The sequence below is a fragment of the Silurus meridionalis genome, chromosome 15, assembly GCF_014805685.1.
Source record: "Silurus meridionalis isolate SWU-2019-XX chromosome 15, ASM1480568v1, whole genome shotgun sequence".
Taxonomy (NCBI): Eukaryota; Metazoa; Chordata; class Actinopteri; order Siluriformes; family Siluridae; genus Silurus; species Silurus meridionalis.
Window position 1 is genome coordinate 20,940,064 of NC_060898.1, and position 27,468 is coordinate 20,967,531.

At 40.0% G+C, this 27,468-nt stretch overlaps 1 protein-coding gene across 2 annotated transcripts in view; it reads left to right on the forward strand.

Moving 5' to 3' along the window:
* Positions 1 to 27,468, forward strand: part of ndst1b (N-deacetylase/N-sulfotransferase (heparan glucosaminyl) 1b) — a 78,518-nt gene that overhangs the window by 10,266 nt on the left and 40,784 nt on the right. For both annotated transcript variants that reach the window (XM_046867637.1, XM_046867638.1), the window contains exon 2: positions 13,046 to 13,140. The gene's annotated coding sequence lies outside the window, so the exon portion shown is untranslated. The remainder of the gene's footprint in view (positions 1 to 13,045; positions 13,141 to 27,468) is intronic.

Genomic DNA, 27,468 nt, shown 5'->3' on the forward strand with positions numbered 1-27,468 from the left:
TTAAAGATAACTTAGGATCTCTTTTAATTGCTACCTCCGTAGTAATTATATAATAAATTTAAGAATTTAAGCACAATTGTGTGTTATTCTACAAATGAGTTGTTGGTTGGACATACCTCGAGGACTGTAATGTCTCAAGAACCAGGGCTTTTATTCATTCAACTCTCTCAAAACACTTCTCTCTGACAAAATTAGGCCTCATATGGTAAGACTGATATTTCTAGTACTGTAACTAAACTGTGTTCTTAACTGTAAAGTTTGTGTCCACTGTAGACTCGGATTCCTGCATTCTGAGACACTTTTCTGCTCACCATGGCGGTAAAAATGGCTATTAAGGTAGCAGAGACGTCCTGTCTTTGACATAAACGTTAACAGTTGGCAGACGCATTTATCCAGACCGACTTATAGTTATTTTATCTGTACAACCAAGCAGTTAAGGGCCTTGCTAAAGGGCCCAGCAGTGGCAGCTTTGTGGTGCTGAGATTAACCATGGGATCAACCCTTAACTTTTCAATTCGCTCTGGATCCGAGCGCAAGCCAAATGGCATACATGTAAATGTACCTTAAGGTTTTAAAATTTTTTGCACCATCTGATTAAATCTAGATTTGGTTGTGGGTACAGAACCCAAGAGATCAACTGTTTCTGAAATACCCAAACTTGCCAGTCTGGCTTTCAGAAACTGTGCCAAGTCTCTGAGATGAAATTTTTTTTCCCTTTCATTTTGTGGTTGATGTGAATGTTAACTCTGAAGCCCTAATAATGTTGCCTTTCAGTTGCTTCTCTTAGGGGTTGCCACAAATAGCTATTTGATTTGGCACAGGTCGCCCTTCCTGATGTACATCTCTATAGTCTGTGTTTGTTATTGTTTTTAGTGCAAGGTTAGTCTATGATATTGAGTGATCCCAGAGGGGAAACAAAAGGAAAATGAAGCACTGGGGTATAGTACTTGATCAAAAATTACAACAAATTAAGCATGTAAATGTCGATTTGCTGAATATTTACCAGTTGACAATTACATAATCATCGGCTTGTATTCCGTGACAATATATCTTTCACAAACACGAGTCCACTTGCACATCAATACAGCGCTCTTAGCTTTCCTGCCACTTCACGTCCTCCTGATCTCTTGTCATGTTCCAGTGATGTTCTTCCGCTCTTGAAGCACGCATACCATGAAGGGCTCATGTATGTCATGTCAAACATCTCTGTGGCAGACTTGCCCAGTTTTACGTTTGCCTGTTGTTCTAACTTGCTGTCCATGAGGAAACTGCAAATGTGGTATCCACATAGCGCTCATCCTAAAGCATTCTCTATATCCGGTACTGTCGTGTTCATCTTCAAGCACACCTGCTTGACTTCCCGCTCCCCAGGTGGATGCTTGTGGGGGTTGAGGCGTGTCGTCTGAGAGCCCCCATAGCTCCACATCGCATTCTGCCAAGCAAATGTAAAGAGGAATTAATCTTCAAGAGAAGCATGCCAAAGCAAGGGACTGCAGAACTGTGTGTTTTCATGGCGGGGACACTGCCGAATCCTGGCTGCCTTTAACCAACTCTCTCCCTCATCTTTACGTTGTCCAAATGATGCCATCTGGTCATCAGGTTTTATTCCTCTTATTTCCTGCAAACTCTTTCGAGGCTCAGCTTGTGTTCATTATCTTTAGATAATATTTATAAAACCGATTACATTACAACGGGGATGTAAACAAACTTGTAAGGAAGATCATTGTGCTGTCAACATCTCGTGAGCATCAGGGAACATTTGGGCACCAGGGCGTGACGTTCGAACTCGTTTTTTTCTCTATCTAACCGAATAAAATGCCTCGGTTGTCTAAAAGACTGCAATCCTGTGTTTCACGGCTGAAATACGAGTCTCCTTGAGTGCATTGCTCATGCACACACATTTGGATCCAGTCAGTAGTCGTGTAGGTTCCAGGAGATACACCCTCTTTACTCAGAGTCACAGTTTATGTTCAAGCATTGTGCCAAAACATTATGTCCTCCTAAAAAGAGGTATTGGACCTGCTTTTTTTTTGGAAATGAAACTCGCCATGGTAGTAGACTATACAGACAAAAGTTTGTGTCATTATCTAGGAAAGTGGGAGTCCGTGGGCCGCAAAATTTTCCCTTTCTTTAATGAAGGCCGGGTCGATCTGTAACAGAAATGTCTTTGGGCCCGTGTGACTACCATTATCACTGTGCAGACTTTATTATGAAATGCTTGATTGGTATATTAAAATATTGTTTTGCATCATACAGACAAATAAGCATTACTTTGCCAAGAGATATATCGCTTATTACAAGAACAACATTAATAGGGCTTTCGGTTCAGTGCACACGTGAATGCAATCGAATGCAATTCTTTTTTTAAGTGTGGAACATAGTTAAAATCTATTAACAGTAATTAAACAATAATTAAAATCTTTGGCCAATAATTAAACAATAATTAAAATCTTTGACCTTTTCTATGGCATTTTATTCAAATAGTTAAAAAATTTAGACTGTTAATGTTCACAAATGTTAATAATAATAAACTGCATTAATAAAAAAAAAAAACCAAGCAATTATATGTTTTACGTTTCTTCCCCAACCCTTAGCACCACAAAGCTTTCACTTATGGGAACCTGAGCAGTACCATTGAGCCTTAACTGCTCAGTTGTATGTAAGTAAAGATAAGAGTTCTGCAAAATACCATAAATGTAATTTTTTTTCTCCTCAAGTTAATACTCTTGGAAAAGTCTAATTTAATTTTATTAAAATTTCACAATAAATAAAGGCAGTACACACCCTTTCATTATATACCTTGCCCCCTATTTCACCCCACCGTCATCTTTACTGACAAGTGTACAATAGCTTTGCAGCGTTTTTTTCCTCCCCCAGCCCACCGCTTCCTAAGCTCGCCTCTCTGCCCTTTCGTTCGAGCCGCTGAAGTCTTTATTCGGAGACACGTTCTGACTCGTTTTACATTTGCGCCGCGGTATTGGGTCTCGAATGAGTCGTCCGTCGTAAATGGGACACTGATGAAATCCCCGTAGGTTATTTATTGGCAGCACAGTGGCTGCTTGTTTTCCCAACAAAGCTGTTGTTGCCTTTTGTCCTGTTTTTGTTTTGTCTGCAGCCGAAACATTCAAGAGAATGGTGTATCAAACCTCTGTATTTGTTTCCGTCCGGCGTAGCAGGCGTGAAGGCCACTCTTGATTCTTAAGTAAAGAATACAAATCAACGAGTTTCGCTATTGTCGGAAAAGAATCCACGATGCAGCACTGGAACATTGTGCTGTTTATTGGAGTTTGCAGTTTTCAAATGTTTCAAGTTAAATGTAAAATGCATTATTTAGGTTTAATGTTGTTGAGAAGTTCTCATAGTCTCTAGTTCCCTATCTTCTGGGAAGATGTGGAGGTTTGGGCTCATTCAGCCACAAGGGTGTTAGTAAAGTCAGGTACTGATGTAGGTGATGTGAGGAGGCCTGGGGTGCAGTCAACGTGGGTTGAGGTCAGAGCTCAGAGCAGCAGCTGTTCCATTCCAACCCATATAAAGCATATCTTCTATATGCACTAAGGCATTCTTATGCTGGAACAGGTTTGGGTCTCCAAGTTAAAGGGGAAATTTAACGCTACTGCATCCAAAGACAATTGTGCTGCTCCAACTTTATGGTAATCATTTGGTAAAGAACCACATATGGCTGAAAAAACAGGTGTCCACATTCTTTTGTTCATATCGTTGAACGTTATAGCAGCTATAAACGCTTGTTTCATACTAGTATCTTACTCATTTTACAAATTTTTGTTGAAAAAAACAATTTTCTGCCAATTGTCATGGATTTCACCAAGCATTTTCCCATGACTGAGCCGTTCCTATGGAAACACTATCATATTAGAACCAGGCTATTGATATAAATCTGTGATTTAGGATGCAGTGTTTAGAGATGCTGTTCTAGGACCTTCTGACCATTGAGACATTGATACTTGATAGTATTTTGCTATGCAGTCACATTCCTAATGCCGTGTAGTCCAGGCGTCCTTGTTTTTGAAGTCCATTCTTATTATTTATCTGGCATTGCATCAGGATTCTGCAGGGTTCTGCCACGTATGATGAAATAAGTTACACAGGCCTTGACCTTGATTTGTGATCTCCGAGTTTGTGTGTGTGTGTGTGTGTGTGTGTGTGTGTGTGTGTGTGTGTGTGTGTGTGTGTGTGTGTGTAAACCGCTCAATAGCTGTTCAGAATGAAAGCATCTTAAGCTCCCGAGAAAAGGTCAATAGACTCGCTTGTCATTAAAGTAAGTGAATATTGAAGAGAATCGGAAGGACAATACGTCGGACCTCCAGCACCTCGTTGAAATATTTATTAACCAGATAAAGCGTAATGGGTACCGTTATTCCCATCGAGGGAGGAAATTAAGTCTCCTGTTTTCTGGGTTCATCAGTAAGGCTTCACTTTTTTTTTTATTTATTCCTGGCTTCTTCTTCACTTGTCAGTCCGAGTGTCGAGACCTTTCGGCACAGACACACTTTTGATTACTTTGGCACAGGGGAAGATTGAAGTTCAGATGTCAAGAGCGGCGCCAAAACAAGTGGCTTGTTTTTCTGCCGTGGCCCCGATGTTTTGCCAGCGAGCTGACAAGTCGGTGAATTGTCACGCTGAGCCGGAGAAGGCGAGATGAAAAGCCGTTCGAGTCCACTGCACATTTCTTCAGCAGAACTCCTCGAGTGTCTCTCTCTAACCTACAGCTGTCACTTTAGCGCCAGCGCGAGGTCCCGCTAAATCGAGAGACGCGCTGGCCCCAGGGCAAAAGCAAGCCGATTAAATGTATTAAAAGTAAAGTGTGCTGCAGGGTTCGGGCTTTCCAAGCTCTTCATGTAAAGTGCTGCTAAGGCCGTCTATAGAAGAACCTTCATTCCTGCCTAGCTCCTGGCTAACTTCTTCATTCAAATCGGATGCGTCATTGATCTCATTATTACCTCTCTACAGTTCTCTCGGCTGCCTTTGTTGGAGATTTCCTACCTTAGACTCGGAGCAGGCAGAGGAAATATCACATTAATTCGGAAATCCTGAAAAGGAAACATGGAACGTTTGAGTGAGTGACAGCATGACCCCTCCCAGAATCAGGGTTAGGATGAAATAAAAAACGACACAAAAATGCTAGTGTTTTGCAAAAGTAAAAAAAAATTCTTTCATGAAGGTCATGTTTTATTCAGGATTTCTTGAGCAAAAATATGAATAAAATTGATGTCATTCCAAATTGAATGTCCTTCCAAACCAGACCTTCCCATTCCTGAGCACACAGTTTTAGCACACAGAAATTCGATGAATATTGTCGACAGTTTGTTCTCTATATGCAGTAGCTTGATTTGTACAGGAGATTATATTAAGCTTATATTTGCATAAATATTTCTTGAAATTTTGCAATAACGTAATTCAGCAATAAATACAAAAGTTTTGAAATGTTTGGGTTATTCCCATTCAAAGCCCAATTTTAGCTCCTGTCTTGAACCGGTGCTCGTTCACATGCTGGCTGCCACATACACATCTTCTGTAAAGTGAATTCATTACGGTAGTGTAAATTGCTCTGTTTTGCTAAATGTCAAAATATTAACAAATTACAATGGACTCTTCGGTTGGCTAGACCATGTATCGATTTTTCAAGTTACGAAGGGGCCATTGCAACGCATCTCCATTGTGTTTGATTTTTTATTTATTTATTTTTGCTTCCTTGAAACATAGAAGTTCAGCATTAAAGACAAAGATTTACTTTTTTTTTTATTCATCCACTTCACATGACGAAAATATACCAAAAACGTGACTCTTATCGAATACGGATGCACGAGCTTGAGGAACTGTGAGAAAACAAAAGAACCCAGTCGTTTTCTTTATGTGCACTTCACAATGTAGCTGTCCAAGTCACGTTTTTTCTTAATCCTTCGTTATTCTAGAAAACTGCTGACGCCAGGACTGCGTGTCATTTTTCGTACCTGAGATATTTTTTGAGAGTCTCTTATCGTCGTTGTAGCTCCAGTAGTCAATCACATGAAACGGTCAATTATCCACTTTCTCTTCTGCCTCTTCTTGTTGGGGTGTGTTTCAGGACAGAAGGAGGAACGAAAAAGAACACGCTTGCTGAGTTTATTTGGAAATCTCAATTCTTGCATCCAATCGTTCAGAACTTAAAAAAATTATTTGTTTCAGGAGTCGGTCTGAAGACATGTGTCTTGTGGCATCCCGAGATACAAAATGGTCGTCTCCTGTAGCAGGGGCATGTTGGACATAGAAGACTGGGCCTGTGGGACATGTGGGAAGGAGAAAATAAAAATTATGACTCATTTGCAAGGGCAGAGATCGAGTCAGTATCTATAACATGTCCATGAGGCATTAGCTAATAGAAGGGACTTTGTCGAGTAGCGATCTTGGCTGTTCCCCAGTGTCCTGCAGTGCCGAGTTCTTAATCACACCGCGCTGCTGCGATCTGGTGGAAAGATTTCTGCGGGGACGCTAAGCGTGGGCGGCGAGTCGCTATTTTCCGAGTTCGGCGCTACTGAAAACTAATTAATTCGGGAACATGCATCCAGGCGAGTGTTTTAATTTATGCACGCTTACACGTATGTCTCGAAGACGCGTGCCAAATTGACTGTGAAAATTCCATGGCACAAAAATAGCCAGCTGGAACAATGGTTTAAAGCTAAAGACACTTCGTATTTGGATATAAGGGCCGGGGGAATTCGGTGCGAAAGCAAAAGTACCTTTGGGTTTTCTGGTTGAGAGTAGGGCTGCGTATCGGCAAGACTCCAGCGATATGATGCGTATCGCGATACTGGGGTTGCGATACTATATTTTTCTATACCGTAAGCAGGACCGTAAGGGGATGTTTCCTTTTTTAGGAATAAAATATAATTTTACAAAATCTACCATTCGGAGCACACCACTATATTCAAACCTTGGCACAAAATATTTAACCAGAACACAGCTGGATCTGCATTTGCATTAATTACATATAAAATTAACTGGAATTTACTTAATATCAGTATTGCGTTTTTGAGAATCGATACAATATCGTCGAACAAAATATCGCGATACGTGTATCGATATTTTCTTACACCCCTAGGTTCTTGGTTGGCGTGTAGTTTTATTTGCAGAAATCATTTTTCTCTCATTCCTCAAAGGATTTTAGGATCCGTCTTGAAAAAGTATTGTTCAGCCAGAAGATAATTTTGGAATTACACAGTGACAAGACCCAAATGAATGAAGGAAACCATCCAGTGGGTTGATTGAAGTTAAAGACGGATGGTCAGACTGGTTTCAGCTGGCAGGAAGGCAACCATGACTCAAATAACCACTCTTTTTAACTGGGGTGAACAGAAAAGCATCTTGTAATGCTTTAAAACTTGAAGCAGCTAGGAAAGAGTTTACACAGAACAACGCTACAGATCATCTGAACTTGCCCCGAAATGAAAAGCATTAGGTGAGCGATCAGGAATTAAGGTTTAGCTTGTTTATGGTGGATTTTTACATGTGGATTTCATCATTCCGGACATGATGGTCTGAAGGGGTACGTCATGAAGGGCGGTGAACTACTTCCCTTTTTATTATCTGGGAGTTGTCATGTCAACCAGACTCAACGTCCAGAATACTGCACCTAACTCTTATATCAGAATCTTCACCGACCCCTTTTTATTATTGTATCCTTTGTAGTTTCAAAACATGGAATTTTGAGGCCTTTGTTGACGTCTATGTCACGAACTTGGCCTCTGTCTGGGTGCGTGTTCATATGCGTTCATTTAAAAAAAAGAAAAAAAAAAAACCTGGACTGGTCGCTGTAACTTGTCAATGTTCTCATACCCCAGAAGAGCTTTAGCACCTGGGTGAGGCAGCAGGCGAGTCTACATCCCCGAATTCTTACTGAATCTAAGATGAAAATCTGAAGACAATGTCGGGGCAAACATATCCACGTCTGTCAAGGCAATGGAGCAACAGCCCCCCCACCCCTCCTACAGCTGCTGATTCATCCCGACAACTGGGAGATGCATTCCAGACTGACTTTGGGGGAAGAAACCATTAGACCGACTCCTCCGCGGAGACCCGAGATTGGTATTTGCACCAGGAACGAGTTAGCGATGTTACTATATGCCTTCAATATCCATCCGTATTCCCATGCGCCTGCTTGCAGATGAGATTCACAGCGGACGAACCGCAGCAGAAAAATGAAATAAAATACCAACATATTTTGAAGCTTGCTGCCATTTTGGCCACGGTCCCTATTCGGCAGAGCAGTCCTCTGGTCATTCAGGAGGTAATGAAAAATGTGGCCCGCTGCGGCCGGAATTTCAGATTGTAGCCCGAGGATACCATTCATGACATTTTTGTGATTTAAAAATGCCTTTCTGATGTGCGAAAGGTGCAGTAAGCGTCGCTTCAGGCAACGCTTTGCTGATGCTGTTGTAAAGAATGTGCAGTTGCTTTTGCACCCAAACATCGCTCTAGGCTTGAGCCCCCCCTCCGAGACCTCCACCAGAGCTCGACTAGACTGCTTTTAACCTCGGCTCTTGCACAGCAGGGGGATAGCTGGGAGTTCAAATTCCTCGTGAGTAATATGCATTCATTTTACCGAAATGATCAGGCATAATAGGGTCGACTATTTCAGTTTGGACTCCTTTAACTCCTTGGTCTCAGCATCCACAAAAGCACACACAGGCAAACAATAATCCGGTCTGCCAGACAGTCGATTCTGATTCCAGCCTACTGTCCTAAATTATGTCAATACCAAGCATGTTAGATGCGTCATTGCGAGGGGTGTAACGGTACACAAAAGTCACGGTTCGGTCAATTTCTGTACAGTTTAAGGGGAAAGACGCAAAACTTAAAATTCCGTGTTTTTTTTTTATTAACATAATTTTTTATTATTAACATTTGTGAACATCGACAGTTGACATTTTGAAAAACGATTTTAAATCCATTCCCTGCTTGTTTAAAAAGATTTAATAGGTGAAAATAAAACAAATAAATGCAATACACATTTTTTTATTCTATTGATTAAATTGTATAATAAATAATGTAAAAAAATTATTATAATTATTATATTATAATTATTATAAAATAACTTTTTTTATTAAGTAGTTTACATTTGTTAGACCCTTTGGGGGTAATACAGGTGTGTGTATTTTTTTTTCCACTTAAAAAAAAAAAAATTCAAATTTGTTCTACTTATTTCAGCTTCCTTCAACAAATATCTGAATTTTAGAAACACAAGATGATTATTTATTTATTCATTCATTCATTGTATTTATTTACTTTTATTCCTGCTATTCAATCATTCCTTCGATATGCAAAATATACAAGAATTTCTGATTCTAAGAGAAATTTTTATAGCTGTAAATAAAACGCAAAAGAATCCATATCGCTAGAATAGAGTAAAATTTGTTTGCTCAAACTTGCCGTCTGCTACTTACTACGTTCGTGATGAAACTCGGATTTTAATTATAATTTGCACGTAAAAAAAAACAAGGATTTTATTTGGTACACGTGTGCACCGAACCGAAAGCCCTGTACTGAAACAGTTCGGTACGAATACGTGCACCACTACACCCCTTGTGAGTTCACAGTTAAGGGTGGATTTTATGGTACACTCCATGTTCACGTGACCTTTCGTACCAGAAATTTGTGGCAACGGTTGAAAAAAATCGAGGCTATAAAGGAAAATTTAAAACAGCGTTGTGATGAAATTTCTGAAACAGGAGCTCATGGCGGGACATATTGAGAGGCCCCTCCCCCGCTTTTAAAATAGACACTAGCGTTTATCTATGCCTCAAGGTCAAATGTCTGAACTAGAGTTCTTCAATACATTCTTTTCCATCAGGATTCTCGTCCGAGATGCTTTTACGGTAATATCTTTAGAAGACGAGGATGAATGTTTATCGGATTTGTCTAGAATTATGATTGAGTCAAGGTCGAATATCTGAAATAATTTTTCTTCTGGGTCACGGCACGTCGTGCAATAGTTTCTGGTGCCGATTTTTTTTAACTGCAACCATTTTGTAGGGAAAGAAATTTGACTGCAAAGATAATTTTTTTTTTTGTCCTCAAAACTAAATTATCTAAAATAAGTCTTGTTAGCTTAGTTGATTGCTTTGGTGTATTATTTGGAAGCCATAGATGCCTCAAAAACTTTGCCTGTACCTTCTCTAAACTCTTGAACAGCAGATATAACATGATACAGCGTTTTCTCTCCTCGTCTGCTTGTCTTAATCTCATATTATCAGCAAGCTGATAATAGCGTTAGCTGAGGAGTTGCGCATGATTTTGCTTCAGAGTTCCCTCATTTTACCAACAAAATGCGATATATGGGGAAAGAAATTATTGGGGCAACTGACTTTCCAGGCCATTCGTTAATTGTATGTATGACAATGCCCCTGTGCACAATTTCAGCTCCATGAAGATGTACTTTACATGGGTTAGATTGGAAGATCTGCTATAGAGCTCTGACCTCAAACCTTTTGAACACCTTTCGGATGAATGTGAACACTGACAGCACCCCAGGCCTTCTCACCTCACCTACATCAGTACCCGACTTTACTGACACCCTTGTGGCCGAATAAACACAAATCCCCACAATCACGCTCCAAAATTCAGTGGAACATCTCATCAGAAGAGTGGAGGTTATCATAACAGCAAACAAGGAATGGCAGGTTTGACAAATACATAGAAATCTTATTATCAGGTCCACAAACTTTTGTCCATGTAGCATATCATTCATTTGAAACGCCCGGTTACCTTCCATGCCTAGTTGAGGCGGTGCGTACGAACATGCTTGTATTTACAATGCGCTGTAGTGCTTCCTGAGGACTTTTTGTTTTTCATTATCCTCACTTCTCTGGGGATTGTGTATCATTTGTGTATCTCCGGTTTCTTTTCCTCCAGCCTTAATTGTTCAGCAGGATCACGAATTAACGATGCTAAGCCTAACCTTAGAAAACGAATTCTCCAGAGAAATAAAGGTTGTGTTTAAATGAAATTACATTGGCCTTTTTTTAACTAGAAGACTAGGGAAGAAGCGAGGATTTTGCTCAGATGGCGTAAGTTTTAGAAGCAGACCTGCGTCTTTGAGCTCAAGCTGAAGCAGCTGCATTGCTGTGTGTGTGTGTGTGTGTGTGTGTGTGTGTGTGTGTGTGTGTGTGTGTGTGTGTGTGAAGGATGGCCTCAGCTGTTCAGACAGGCACCAGTGAAGTGTGACTCTGTTATTGTTGGCTGTCCTCCCAGCTCACCTTCGCTGTTTTCTGAAGCTATGACACATGCCAGCTGAAGATATAAGACCCTTGGGCAGCTGCAATAACCATTGACCAAACCTCTACACTTTTATTCGAACTTCAGAAAGAAAAAAAAAAAAAAAGAAGAGACAATCACGTCAGTCCTCCTGCATAGTATCATGTAGCTCTGAGAGCACTGGATCATCAGTCATGCTGAGTGCAAAGCGCTTCATCAAGACGGCATCGGTGTAACCGTATGCAAAATGTTACTACGTTTCTGCTCGGGGTTTTGTCAGCTCCCAGTAGCTTTGTATATGGTTTCCAATTTTGCTTTCAATAGTAACGGAAGTTGAGTCTTGTATCTGTAGTACGAACAGTCGTCATGGAGATTCTTTGAACTCGAGCAAGACTTGATTTTGAAATGGTTGTGGATAGAGGTCGATCGATTTTACTGATACTGATCGCTAGGTTGGATCGTACCGATAACTGATTATTAAATTGATGGTATTAAAAATGGATACTAGATGAAAAACACTTATAACGCTTCATGTAAAATAATACTGAGCTTTATTACGAAAATAAAAAACTGAATCACGAGTGCGCTAAATGAAATAAATATGGATTGGAATGGACGCAACCAGGAAAAACTATCGGTATGGATTTTTGCCAAAAGATGATGGTTCCGGCAATCAACTATCTATGCTGATTAAAAGGCAAAACCGATAAACGTTGTTTCGGTGGCAGATTTGCCCAGTTTCACATAGCATATGGTTAGTTTGCTATTAGTTCTAACTTGCTATCCATGATGAAATCGCAGGCGTGGTCAGAATAGCACCAGATGCACAGCTCCCGATGTACACAGGGTGATGTCTTTTGGCACAGTTACTTACGAAGGCCGGTGCTCTCTGTGACTGTGGCTGCCATCTGTTGGCGTGTTCCAAAACTAGTCTCAAAAACTTTTAGATGCCACTTCGTAAATGTGTTTTGGAAGAAGCACATGGGAGCCTCCACATGCCCATGATTAAGGAGAGGTGGTGGGTGGTAATTGTCCAAATCTCTACTTCAGGAAAGCCTAAAGTCTGCTGATAATTTCTAGTAGTTTTTGTATATTCATGAGATAAAGGAATATGTGATAGTCCTGACTTTTGGTTACTGAGGTAAAAATTTGACTTGGGCTCAGGCTGTATCATTAATGGTCAGTTAAAGGTCCTGATAGGGATAGTAAGATGTGTGTGTGGTGTTCTTATCTTACTGCCAGATTTTATGTGAGAATAGGCCTGGCTGTTCTCCAGAACCACTGATGCTAGAGTGAATCTGCCAATTCCAGTCATGGCCGTGATCCAAGCAGCTCGGATTTGGCTTTTCCCTTCACCTGAGAGTAATGTGTATCTTTTTCAAGAGAGCTGAAATGCGTACTCTCCCTGCGAAAGCGAGGAATTGACCCGTCATCTGTTACTGCTGTTGAGCATCAGAGCGAGACACGAGATCTGAATTATTAACCGTTCCTCATGTCCCTGCTTCCTGTTTATGTAGTGCCTAGATCTCGATGAGATCCGGAGGTGCAAATCTGCCGCGTTCAGTCGGTAAATGTCAGCGTGATTCATTCGCCGCGCTGTTCGTTTGATCACCGACGGTTTCTCCATTTCGGCTGTTAAAACAAAGACGGAACGCCTCATAAATACATCTGTATCACTGAGCGTTCGTGCTTCGCGCAGCGAGATTTTGAAGCGCATCCAGTTTTGCTTTTTTTCCAACATTGTGCTGTCGTCCCTTGCTTGTTTTAAATGATGCCTTGTGATTTTTCTCTCTTGCAGGAATGCATGCAGAGGCTCTCGGGCCCTCAAGTACAGACCCAGGACTCCATGAGGAGCCACTTCTAATAAGACTGACGGAGAAGGACTTTCTAGAGGTATGCGTTAGGCCGCGTGATGCGTAGGTAAATCTCCAAGCAACAAACTAGTTTTATTGGTTTGGGATAGTGCTGAGAGGTATGTGGGTCTGAGAGTCAGATTCTTTTTATTGCAGTGACTCACGGTAACAAAAGTTCGCCCTGAAAGCCCCGTCATCAGACCTAAATATCACGCCATGGCATAGAAGTATTGTCGGATGCTATTTTTGACGTTTTAGCCCACCTCGAGGTTATGCTCAAACACGGAGACAAAATAAATTACAGGTCAAGCAGGATGTGTATTCTCATCTTCAGCTATCTGAGTTCAGGCTCTCTGTGGCCTCAGATTCGGATCGCATTCCGAGGTGATGTGGTGTTCCGATGTCGTAGCACGTCCACTTCGAGTTTCAAAAGCTTCACGAGATGCTTTTCTGCTTACCACTGTTGTAAAGTTTGTGGGGTGTCGCTTCCAATAGCTTTCCTGCCATTAGAGATTTTAAGTTCTGCTCCACAATGCATTTGGGGTGTAACGGTACACAAAATTCACGGTTCGGCACGTACGGGGAATAAATGCAAAACATAACATTTTTTTTTTTATGCGGTTTGTTGTTATTGACATTTGTGAACATCAACAGTTTCAATTTTTTTCAAATTAAATAAAATGCCTTTTTAGTTTATTTAATATATAAAATGATATTTAATAAAAAAAAGTATATAAAAATAAAGTCAAATCAAATTAATGCAATAAACATTATTATTATGTTGGTTAAATTGAGTAATCTATTAAATTGGCGTTGGTAAAATAAAATGTGATCAATAGAAAAATGTAATACAATTGTTTACATTTGTTAGACCCCATTTGGGTAATACAAATGTGTATATAATTGTGTGTGTGTTTTACATTTAATATTACATTTTCTAAAGATATTATCTACTTAACTGTTCTGCATACTTCAGCATACTTTAACAAATATCGTCATTCCTTCCCTCCTTTATTCATTCACTTCCTCCATATGTGGAAGTGTCAGGATCTTCTACTTTTAAGACAAATTCTTGAAGCTGGACGTAAAACTCAAAATCTAAGTTTTACAACATGCAAAAAATCGTATTTTGGCGCACTACAAATCGTATTTTTGGTACGTAGTGAGTAGCCACAGTGACACTGCGCTAACTCTAGTTTTTTTTTTTTTTTTTATACCCCTGCTATTGTGTATGTTTTCAATATTAATTAAAGCAACAACAAAAAAAGAGTGACCCTGCACAAGTGTGAGGCAGAGACTAAACAAACTTGTGGTTTGCCTAAAAAATTTAAGAATATGCATAGAAAAACCCCAGCGATGTCTTTCTCCACCTCAGGGTTTCAGCAAACTGAACGTGTAACCAGGTGCTTTTAAAATTTCACACTGAGCCGTGTACTGGCGCGTCGGCTCCAGGGTCTGTATGAGGTGTTCTCTCTCCTGAAAGAGGCTTTTCAGAGATCCGAGTTATCGCTTTGGTGTGCCAGAGAGAAGGTACACAAGATGTTCTGTGCCTGTGCCTGAGACATTTAAGGCGGCGAAATTGTCAGAACATGCAGGAGGAAGATTTGCGACACTCGACGGCTGGTGTACGTGTGAAAGAAAATGCTCTTTAATATGAATTTAATGTGAAATTATGGAACACTACGTACAAGATATTATTATAACCCAACCAGGCGTGCTGGTGTGGGCAAGTAATCAACGACACGCCGATGCTGGGAAGTTTTAACTTTTTTAAAGAATGACCGACTAACATTTTATCCATTTATAGTTACCTTCCATTTTGTGAAAAAAACGTTCACTTGGAACAGCATTCGTTCAAAATATATACCTTTATCCCGAGCGAATTACAACCGAGCAGTTGAGGGTTAAGGGCCTTGCTCAAGGGCCCTTCAGTGGCAGCTTGGTGGTGCTGGGAATAGAACTCATGATCTTCTGATCCATAGTCCAATCACTCGTACGTTTTCTGGACCAAAGTGCCGGGACACCTGACTTTTCCAGCATTATTTGTGTTTATTTGCCCAAACTTTTACCACAAAATCAGTCACAAGTTTTATTTGGACGTCTTTGGATTCAGTCGCATGAAATCTTCCCTTCACTTGAGCTGATTTTTATGGTCATATCATTTTATTTTGTTGTATTTACCTTGAAGGTCGGTCCGTGGAAATATTGTCTAACATTAAACCGGTCCGTGGCGCTAAAAAGGTCGGGGACAGCAGGGTTAAGGTATAACTATAAATGTATATAATATTAGTATTAAAAAAACCTATAAAATATCTATTTAAAAACAAGACAGAAATGGATGGGTATGGACATGACTGAGATATTGACAGTAGTACAGATTTAAAGAGTCCTAGTGTGACTACTGTTAATATCTCTGTCATACCCATACCCATCCCTCTGTTTTATTCTACCTGACTTCACTAAAACCCTCGTGGATGAATGAATTTTGCACAGGTCTCCACGCTCCAAAGTCTGCACCTTCTCACAAGAGTGGAGGTTATTACAGCAGCAAATGGGGACCAGATGTGGAATGGGATGTTCATAAAGCACATAGGAATCATTTGGTCAGATGTCTGCAAAATTTTGCCCTCATAGTGAACGAGATTTAAATGTTTTACATTGGAACGCTTTTAAAAAAAAAGCTTTCTGTCTAGAGTAAGGAATAAGGACCACGCTGTTAGACAGATATTATCCACTCCGGGGTGATGTTTAATTACCAACATGAAGTTCCTGTTCCATCTTACATTATGGATGCTAATAAACTAGGAGCATAAACTACAGGCTTCCATGAAATAACCAGGACTTTACTTCAGAAATGAAAAGGACCTCACCTTATTTGATTACTTTTTTCCCCAATTTAACTCGACGCCTCGGCGCCACGTACCTCGGATCAAGGGTTTTTATCAAGTCTCGAAACATCCTCTTTTCCACGGTGTAAACCGGTACATCATAATGGCCTGTGTTACTTCTTTCCCTCTCTGAGCTTTTTTTGATAAATGCTGCTCTCTGTCAGCAAACCCGAACCATGTCGACAACGCAGACGTCGCACCTCTTTCAATAACAAGTTCTTCCTCCTGTTCACGATTTCTTTCTGGGTCCTGTTTGTTTTTATTTCTGCATGTTTTTTTTGCAAACTTCCAGAGTCTCTCCTCAGTCTCACATGCAGCGTCTTGTTCAGCACTCGAGTTTGCCACGCCCACTTATTTACGTCACGGTATACACAGAATACAAACTGTTAGGGTTGATGTTTATTCTGTAACGATATACGGCCGTACAGCCTAGCCCTACGTTCACATTTAAATTTATTACTGACTGAAATTATTGAAAAAGGACACACCAAATCAATGCTATTGAAATTCTTGATTAAAAAATGCGACTCTTCATTTTCCAGACTCTTCAGATTCCAAAATCTTGTGCGAAACTGTCTCAGAAAAATAAACGCTATTCTATGGATGAATGTTGTTATAACAGCGACGTGAGAACCTGGAACAGGAAGGTCCAGCAAGGACATACTAGTTGTATTAATCAGGCGTCCACATACTTTTGGCCTCTTGAGCGTGTTGCGAATTTAATTTTCCTTGATGAATCTCGGAAACTATGGACCATGTTGCTACCCAGAGGACTCCGAAGGCCCGCGGCTGCCTCACACCGAGCAGCCAGGTCCCGTATCACCGCTTGTAGCATTTCATCTTTCATAAACCTCTTTTTTTATTATTATTTATTTATTCTTTTTCTTCTCTCCTGAAAATTGCGATAGAAGATGAATTATAAACTTAAATGAATAATTCAAAGCAATCGGTGCAATTTGAATTATTTATAGGCGAGAGAGGCAGTACTTATCGCCGGGGCCTGTGTGATCTGCATCTCATTCTCGTGGCTAGAGACGACATCGCAACAACAAAAATAAATATCGAGTCTAAGATTCAGGATTACAGTTGTTTTTTTTGTTTTGTTTTGTTTTTTTGTACGTAATGCCATTAGAAAGAAATTGTTAATATTTGTAATTTATTATGCAAAAATGCTTACAGATCAAACAAAAACACTGTTCCATAGGAAACACTTAAATACACGATATAGGCAAAAGTATTTGGATACCCGACTTTTTCAGCCATGTGTGGTTCTTCAACAAACTGTAAAAGGCACACAATTGTATGTCTTTGGATACAGTAACATGAACCTGCATGTTTTAGGAGACCCGAGAGACCCAAACCTGTTTCAGCATGACAAAGCCCCTGTGCACAATGCCAGCTTCATGAAGATATTCCTTACATGAACCAGGAAAGCGTTATAGTCTATATAACAGATAATAGATCATTAATCCACATGCAGTCTTATTGGTTTGTTCAATCTGGAAGAAAATATACACCCCCTCAGTCACAGCTTTTAAAATTTCAAAACTATAAGATGTCATTTTGAAATTAATGTTTTTGAAGACTGATCTGGGCCCTGGAACGTTCAAAACGAAAAAGACATCAACAAAAAAAGTTTTATATGTTATAAAAATTATATAAACATAAATAAATAGACACTACAGTCCTGTGCAAAGAAGAAAATAAATTGGCTATACATACTGTATAGCTGTAAAGTTTTAGTCTCACTGTAAAGCAGTATGGACTTCAATTATTTATTTATACATTTATTTATATTGGCTATTTTTTTTATTATTTTGTATTTTTTTTTTATATGAAAAAATAATAGAATTATATAGAGTTATAGAGAATTTTGTCTTTTTATATTGTATTATAAATTTATATTAAGTTTTTTTTTTTTTTGTACTTCCAATTTAAATAGTTTTGACGCCATAAAATAAAGTTCTATCGAAACAGTTACATCATTTGTAGGTGAAGTTTTCCGACTTGCTTGTGAAGAAGGCCTTCTGTTCACCATGTATAGGTTAAAGTAGAGCAAAGGAGCCCGGGGAGGTTTTGGACTTTGTTTTGTTGTCTCTCAGAACAAGCCGTCCATGAAAAGAATAAGATAATAATAAATAATCAGAGAGTAAGATAAGAACATTCCATGTTGTGGCGCTCTGCCAGGATTACCGATGCAGCTTCGGTGGGTGTTGCCATTATTTTAGTGTAATCTTTTTCTTTTTTTAAAAATGTGTTCCAGGGCAGGGAGCAGAATGTGGTTGTGAATACTAATCCCTCAGTCCTGTCAGATAAATTGATTAGGGTTTGGTTCAGAAGAGGGCATTGCTGTTTTTTTTTTTAACCTCCTGACACCTTTATGGTGTTTATCTTTTTTGTGTGTGTGTGTGTGTGTGTGTGTGTGTGTGTGTGTGTGTGTGTGTGTGTGTGTGTGTGTGTGTGTGTGTGTGTGTGTGTGTATATATTCAGTTGTATAATCCACAGGCAGGGTGTACAGTATTTATGAATCGCTTCTTCTTGACCTGGCGGCTCTTGGGTCCAACAGTGGTTTTGAGGATTGTCTGACGTGACTCTACTGACTTTGCGTGACTCAGCGTGACTCGGCATGTCTGCCACGTATCGTCCTGTTACCTGGCTCTTTCTCTGTTATGTCGTAGAACCATGCAGATTCTTCACCCTACGCACACCACACAAAGACACACACACACACACACACACACACACACACACACACACACACACAAAGACACGTTCTGTACGTGCAGCATCTTGACAGGACCCAGGTGGCAACGGTTCTCTCGCTGCGTGATGGTTGTAAAGTGCAAGGCCTAGCGTGACGCTTCCCGCTGACAGCCCAATACCCGAGCTGACATTACCGTCAGCGCACGAGTCTGCCACAGCGAGTAGGAGATGAAGTTCTATATCTGGACACGAACCTCGTGCTAGTTTTTTTTTTTTTTTATGTGGTTGGACCAGATTCTGAAACCTGCATGTGCTTGTGAAACTTGGATAAAGAACACTCTTGAGAAGTAAACCGCTAGCAACGTCGAACAAACAGCGCTGTTTACCGCATTGACTAACACATCGGTGTCACCCAAACAATCTGAGGGTACAGTCGGCACGGAAAAACAGCCCTCTGTTTCCTTTGCTCGTCCAACATGTGGTTCTGTGTCCTGTGATGCTTTTCTGCTTAACACTAGAGGTCGACGGATTTATCGGTTTTGCCAACTAATTGGCACCGATAGTTGATCACTGGAATTATCAGCAAAAATTCATAGCGATAGTTTTTCCGGGTTGCGTTATACCGTACAAGACCGACAACTAGAGGCGAGTAATCGATGCCTTGTTTTTTTATTTGAATTGTCTTTTTTTTTGTGTGTGTGAGACAATGTTGAGAAGTAAACAGCTAGCAACATCAAACAAACAGCACTGTTTACTGCATTGACCATTACAACGGGTCTCCGCTCGTGTCACTCAAACAATCGGAGGCTACAGTCAGCGCAAAAAAAACAGTCCTCTATTTCTTTAGCTCATCCAACAGATGCTGTTGTCCTGAGATATCCTGAGGTGCTTTTCTGCTTCACACTTAAGGTCCACTAATTCAACGGTTTTGCCAATTAATCTGCCCTGATAGATTGGAACTATCTGCTATGGGCAGAAATCCTTACCGATTTTTTAACACTGTGTTGTTTATTCTAAGTGTTACGTTTTAGTTAGTTTGAATTCATGTCTTTTGTATTGCTATTTATTCATATTATTTTTTTCATGCAATTTATTTACATTTATTTTAAATTGTACTAAATAATTTGTATTTTTTTTTCCCCGATTAATTAATCGGTTATCAGCAAGTACGATCTAACCTACCTATCAGTAAGATTCACATCTTTGGATCTGTTAAGCAAATCTGCAAGAAAACACTTTTGCTTTTGTTTTGGCCAACAAATAGCTCAGATTCAGGGTTAATCAAAACATGCATGTTACTATAACGGAAATGCACAGTCAATAATCCGCTGGCAAGTGTCCTGTGCTGGAGAACATGCAGATTAAAGAGATCATCTGAGAGATGGATTGGATTATAACGTTCGAAGCGTAAACCGTCTTGACAGTGGAGAAGTGTCTCGCAGTTGACTGAAGGCCATTTTGTGAAGCCCTGCTCTGAATCTGACTTGCGCACCATGTCCTCTTTCACAACCGCTGACACGTGCACGAGTCCAGGCTTTCGAAAGATGGTCTGTTAATCATCACTGGTTTTATTGCGCAGATAAGATGCATGTGGGATGCACACTGTAGGACTAAAGCTTGGAGACATTTCCAGTCATATGTGTTTTTAGGATATCGTTTGTAGTCTTTGGATGCAGTAGCATTACATTTTCCCTCGATTTGAATTAGATGAGCCGAACCTGTTCCACCATGACAATGTTCTAAAGCCAGCTCCATGATGGTTTATGGCTTACATGGTTTAGACTGAAAGATCTCTTGCTATAGCGCTTTAATTAACCCTATTGAACACCTTTGGGATAAATGTGAATGCTGACTGCACCCCAGGCCTCCTCACCTCACCTTTATCAGTACCTGACTTTACTAGATTTAACAACCTTGTAGCTGAATGAGAAGAAATCGGAAAAGAAAAACGAGTGGAACTTCTTTCCGGAAGAGTGGAGGTTATTATAACAACAAATGGGGACTACTTGTGGAATGGGATGTTCAAAAAAGCACATATGAGGTTTATAGTCAAGTGTCTACAAAGAAATTTTTGTGTATATGGTGGTCCCCCGGAACTCATAAGGGGGTTACTGCGGATTTTGGACTCAGTCCCTATGGTACCTTAGTGAATTCATCTAGATGTTCTCACTTTATAAACGTAATAGCATACAGTATTTTATCAAATACATAGTTTAAAATGTTATTTCTAACCTTCCTGAACATTCAGTCCCGCTGCGGATTTCTGTGAATTTGAAGATATTCCACAACTTACGAACCACGCATTATCGGGGGTTGACTGTATATCAAATTATGTAGGTTGAGTAGCTGAAATAAATACATCATGCCCAAAATGCAAATTCTGTAATGTGGAACGAATATTTTGGCTGGTTTCAAGTTGTGTTGCAAAGTGGTGGAAATTTTCCAGCAAGTTTCCAGAAACAGGTAATTTTTTCAATATTCCAAGTTGGAAACTTACCAGGAATGTATGTGAATTTTGTAAAATTAGACATTTTGTGAAATGTATATAAACTATCATATACAAACAAACCTTTTTGTTTGGTCATACGCTAACATGCATGCAAACTAATACAGATTAAAGAAAATACATTTTCGACTTGGATTTATTTGTAGTATCATCACAAGAGCTTACACACAGAACAAGGAGGATTTAAACATATCTCTGTAATATTTATGTAATTTACATGAATGCTCGATAAGAGAGATTTTTTTTTTTTTTGCATTATTTTGTTGCAGGATTTAAGAAATGTGTTATGTAGTGCATGTTCAGTGACCCTGCAGTAAGTGTGCTGTGTGCATGTGATTGATGAATGTGCAGGGTAGGAATTCAACTGAAATTGCAATAAATCTGGTTGCTTTAATGAAGATTATCCTGTTTTTTTTTTTAAACTAGGTTTAAGTTCCCTATTATAGGCAACCCTGCAATTTTGTAAATTCCCAGTTTTTTCCATTACTTCCTGCTAATTCCCATGGAAAGTTTTTAGTTTTGAAAATTCCTGGTTTCAAAACAGACAGTCATTAAAGTCGCATTGACCAATCATGATTCATTGAGGCGCAAGCGAGCGCTGCTCTTGAATAAACTAATCAGGGCTCTGTGTTTGTCGTTGTGCTGTAATTAAAGTGTCTGACAACCTCGTCAGCCGAGTATCTTAATCACACAGCTGAAGGAGTCTTGTTAGGAGTGAGAGTGTTACATGAATGGAGGAAAAAAAAAAAGAAGGAGGGAGGAAATGAAGATCGCTCTGATCCAAGCCAGCTACTGGAGCTGCTGTGTATAAATCACAGCACCTGGTGTACAACAGACAATCATTTAAGTGGAATTTAATAGACTTTTCCACACCACATCGTTCCTTTGGACGTTAATTTAAAACAGAGAAGAGAAGCATGACGGATGAGCGAGAGTCCAAAGCTTACTTTAACCGGCAGCGCCGGTCTAGATACCCTAGCCAGCTTACTGTAGGCTGCCAGATGGTGTTCCTCCATGTGGAGCGTGGTTGTGACAGGAGGAATGCCAGTCTGCGCCCGCTGCCGGCGTCTGCCCGCTCCACTGGCCTTTGGCTCCTCCGGTGCCCACGTAATTGATCGGCTCTGTCCCGATTGGACGTGTTCTGAGCAATTCCTAAGGGACGAGGGCGACACACGTGCCAGAACGACGTACCCCCTTTTTTCCACCCCAACCGGCCAAGCTGTGCGGAGCAATGGGAGTAATCTGACCCACTTCTTTTCCAAAAGTGCTTTAACTTTTGTTTTATGTCCATTTTTGGCTCCGTAAATGGAGCAAGCACCTGGTATTGATCAGCGCCCCTATTAAAATTTGTAGACCTGCCTGGTTTCTCTATGCGGCCAATTTATTATTGGCCAGTGTTACAGAAATGCTGAAATATTCACTCCAGACTCACTGAGCTACAATTATTCCAGGTCAAAATTCTGTTTTGTTTGGAAGACCATGAATGAGAGAGATTTTTTTTTTACACCCTAAATTGTCTTCTGTCCAGGTCTGATTCATTTGTTCTGTAATATTCCATCCCTGTGTCGCACAGAACGTCTTTGCTCTTTCACAGAGAAATCAAAGCCAGTCTCTGGGGGTTTTCTCTCCTGTCTGAGGCCTTCTTATACGCTTTGTCAAACTAACACAGACAACAAATAAGTGAAGCTGGAACAGAAATGAAATGCAGCGGCTCGGTTCAATAGGGAAGACTTGCCATTTCGGAGTACCACTGATTAAACCCGAAATCATCAGACGCGGGCTCGGAAACCGGTGCTGATTGAAGGAAGGACTCTTCCAGTCGTTTAGAGCAGGGGTCCCCGAACAACAGGGCCCACATTTGAAACGGCTTTTGAACAATGCCAGAGACATATTTAGAAATTTTTATTTTTATTAGTTTTTTTACTAATATTACATCAGTATCTGATGATAAAAGTTGGCTTGCAAACGAAAATTATTAACATTAACATTAAAATTAACAGAGGTCAAGGTAAAAAAAAAAAAATTCACACAAATAGTTTTTCCGGCTTTGAGTCCACTGTCATTAAGAAAGCGGGCTTTAGGGGCGAATCGCTGACTGTGCGCTGCACGGCGAGCGCTATGTTTATTTTTCATAATCGATTTATTATATTATATTTATTAATGGATGTATTCATATTTTATTTAGCACATTTTCATAGTTCAGTTCATTAAAGTTCGGAACAATTTTACATCGAGTGTTATTGGTTTATCAGTTGATTAATCGGTTATGGGAAAGAACGATCCAACTTAGCTATCGGTATCGGCAAAAATCACTATCATTCAACCTCTAGTTATTAACAAAACCTAATTATTTGTTAGATTCACAACTGTATGCATAAGTAAATGTTTTGATTTCTAAAGCAATGAATATGAAATCAATCACCTAATTGTAACAGGTGATATATCTTTAGAAAATTAACACTTATTTGTCTGTAGAGTGCAGAACAAGTTAATAAACTAATCCAGCTTTAGGAGACGAAAAAATACATTTAGAATCATAATAAAATTACAGACCCAACCCCCATTAAAGAAAAGACATTATTTGGCAAGAAATGAGTAAAGCAAGAAAAGGTGTGGGAATGAAATGGGGAAAATAAAAAGAAAATGGGAAAGAAGGTGAAATAGTGGACGAAATTGGAAAAGAAGGAAACAATGGAAGAAATAAACACTGCGTTAAAGAAAACAAGAATGTAAGAAGGGAATGAAATGGGGGACGAAAGGAAGGCAGGAAAGAGGGAAAGGAAAGAGTGGAGGGGTGAAAAAACATGTGGAATAAATGGATAAATGAATTAGAATGAAAGAAGGCATGAGATGGGGAAGAAGGAAGCAAGGAGTAAAAATTAAGGACATGCATTCAAGTAAAAAAAGAAAGAGATGGAAAGAAGCAAACAAAGGAAAATGGTAGAAAACAGGTAAAGAAACAGCAACATTTTCCATGTATTTCTTCTTGATAACAGTCTTTTGATAGTTGTATTACTAGATGAGGGCATTGAAGTGGAAATTATTGGCACCCCTTGACACCTCTCGCCTTTATACGCCATTTGAAAAGCAGATACATCATCATACCGAATGAAATAATGACCATCAAGCTTTCATGAGCGCTTTAACAATTAATTCCACTCCTTTCATAAATCATTGTAGCAGCTGGCAGGCCACGTGTATACGTTTCGAACTGTGACATTCTTCATGTAGGGAAGAAAAGAGGCCATGGTGGGTATAGAATACATAAAAAAAAAACCCACCCCCTTTTTCCCCATCCATTTTCCGGCAAAGTAAGTTGGATTCGCCGCTGCTCTTTCTTTCTAACCCTCTCTGGTCTTGACTCAATCATCTGATTTGCTGAGTAACCTCTTTTCCTCTTATAATGGAGTTGCGCATTAGGTATTCTTGGCATGCTGTAGGAGAGCGAGGGCCTTGGGTCTGCTCGCCGAGAGCCATCCTTCACCTGTGCGAACGTTGAGCATTCACGGAAGAAACCATTAATTCAATTGAATCCTTTTTCCTCTTTCTTGCCACTTCATTCTCAGATATAGCCGGAACGCCGGGCCAGACATCACAGCGCTCTCTGCGTTAAGACCACTTAACATCTCAGTTATCACGCTCTGCTCAAATCCGGTCCTCAGGAGTCGCAGCCTGGCTTGCGAGAAGTCGCCCGTTAAGTACGCGATGTTATGATAATCGAGGTCGTGCAAATGTTCAAAGGGAGCACACCGAGCTTCTCTGCCACGGAGTACAAAATATAAAGAGAGGCGTCGGAAAAAAACGCGTATGAGCACACGGACACCGGCGAGCCTCGTTACGCAGTCAGCTAGTCATGTGAGTATTATGTGAGAACTCTCGTGGATGGATGTTTATCAGGGGGAAAAGCTTAGTCGTACAGAAAACGGCGTCTGATTAGGGGCCGCCTAATCGTAACCGATGTTAATGAGGCGATCATGCCAGAATACCACTTCTGCCAGAATGTCGCTCTGCGTACTAAGTAGGGGTGTAACGTACACAAAATTCAAGATCCGGTACGTGCCGCAGTTTTTAGAGACACGTTTCGGTTCATTTTCGGTACAGTTTGGGGATAGAAATGCAAAACATATAACTGCTTGGTTTTTTTTATTATTATTGTTAACATTTGTGAACGGTTGACTTTTATTTTTATTTTTTGTATCAATTTTGAAATGCAATCCCTGCTTGGTTTAAATAAAAAAAAAAATTTTTTGATTTTATATATAAAATCTAATGAATCCAATACACTTTTTTATATATTGATTAAATTGTTATTGATTAAATAGGCACAAATTAAATTGTTTAAATAAAATTTAATAAATAAAAAATGTATAATTTACATTTGTTAGTAATACAGAGGTTTGTTTTTATTTTTTATTTAATTTTCTAAAGATATGTTTAACTTATTTCAGCATCTTTTAACAAATGTCTGCATTTGAGAAACACAAGATATTTATAGTATAAATAGTTATTTATTTATTCATAAATGAACTTCCATTCTTCATTCATTCATTTATTCACTCCTTCAAAATGCGGAATTGTCAGGAATTTCTTCTTTTAAGAGAAGATGCACATAAAACACAAAAGACTTCTTAGCGCTAGAGTGGCGTAAAAACGTTGCAGATGCCTGGAAGCGGCAGCGATTGCACACATTTGTGGTACAAATCGTGTTTCCAGTACGGGTCGAGTAGTGACTGTGGAGGTGGAGACTGAACAAACTTGCGGTCCGCAGCTTAATATGTTCGTGAGGGAACTGGGATTTTAACTTTGTTCTGCACGTAAAACAAGGATTGCGTTCAGGAACACGTGTGCAGCGAATCGAAAGCCCTGTACCACAGAACCGGTCCGGGGAAGAGCGTGCACTTTTACGCCCCTAATATTAAAGCATCTTTGGGAAGATCTGCGTGAGTGTTGGGTGGTCAGGGAACTTGTGGTCCTGTAAAATGGGTGTGTCTAATGGGCTTCCTTCACCCTGAATCAGTAGTACACTCTAGACTCATTCTGGTCATGTGATTACATACTACTTGTAAAATCTTACCACTGGGATCATCATTGGCAACCAATTCAATGCCCTGGATGAATTTAGCAATTGAGGCAACCCTTAAAATGGCCACTCCCTGACAAATGAACTAGAGAGTTGATGGTGATCAGGAAAATAATAGATGATGGCCATCTTTAAACCAAACTATAAAACCGGTGTCAAGTTTTTCAGCACATGGTAGATATGCGTGTTACTTTGCAGCAGAAAATACACTCATGCATGAGCTTTCCTTATAGACAGCTTTATACCCTCGACTTTGGCCATCTGGCGAAGCTGGCAGAAATCGGCATCAGCGCACCGGGACTTTGCCGTGTGCCAGCGGAGTCAAGTGGGGTGGCACTTTGGAACACAGGTGATGATCACAAGTCCGAAGGTGATTCACAGACGACCTCCAAAAACTCCTCTCCCTTCGTGTACTTCTTATCCGTGTACTCACCTTTCTCGAAGCTGAGATGAAAGTGCAGTGTGCGCAAGCTAATCAAAAGTTTTTTTCCGCTCCGCCAGCGTGCTTCAGGGCTGCCGAGACTCGCTGAACGTCTGGTCTTGAAAAAGGATTAGCCGGGCGAGTTCAGGTAGACATGCTAATGTTTGCTCCATCTGCTTTACTACTGATTATTTCATTTCCTGCCCTCAAAACACGCCAAAAATGCGGATGTTGGCAAACGCCACACGGTGCTCCAAGCACATGGAAAAACAGATTCGACATTCCTAGCATCAAAGCCAGACAGGAATAATTGCATCAAAGCTGAACGGGGGAGTGATTGTGCTTATTTGTGCCGAGACATCTGTGCTACGCGTCTCCTGTAGCCTCAAGTTAGATCTTTAAGAATCTTTATTAAATCTTTTTTTATTCTGTCTAAGCCCAGACATGCAAACAAAGTGGAAAAGAAGATGCGGTAAGAACTCGATCATTGAATGCTCAAGGGATAAGCCCAGACATTAGGGGTTTAACGGTACACGTATTCGTACCAAAAAGTTTGCAATCCTTTTTACGTGCGGAACAAAGTTAAAATTCGTGTTCCCTCGGGGGAACGTATTAAGTGGCGGACCACGAGTTTGTTTATTCTCCACCTTGTAGTTTGGGTGCATTTTTTTTATTACTATTAAAATTAAAAACATACACAACAATGCCAGGGATATGAAAAGAAACTACAGTTAGTGCAGTGTCACTCCGTACAGGAAATACGATTTGTA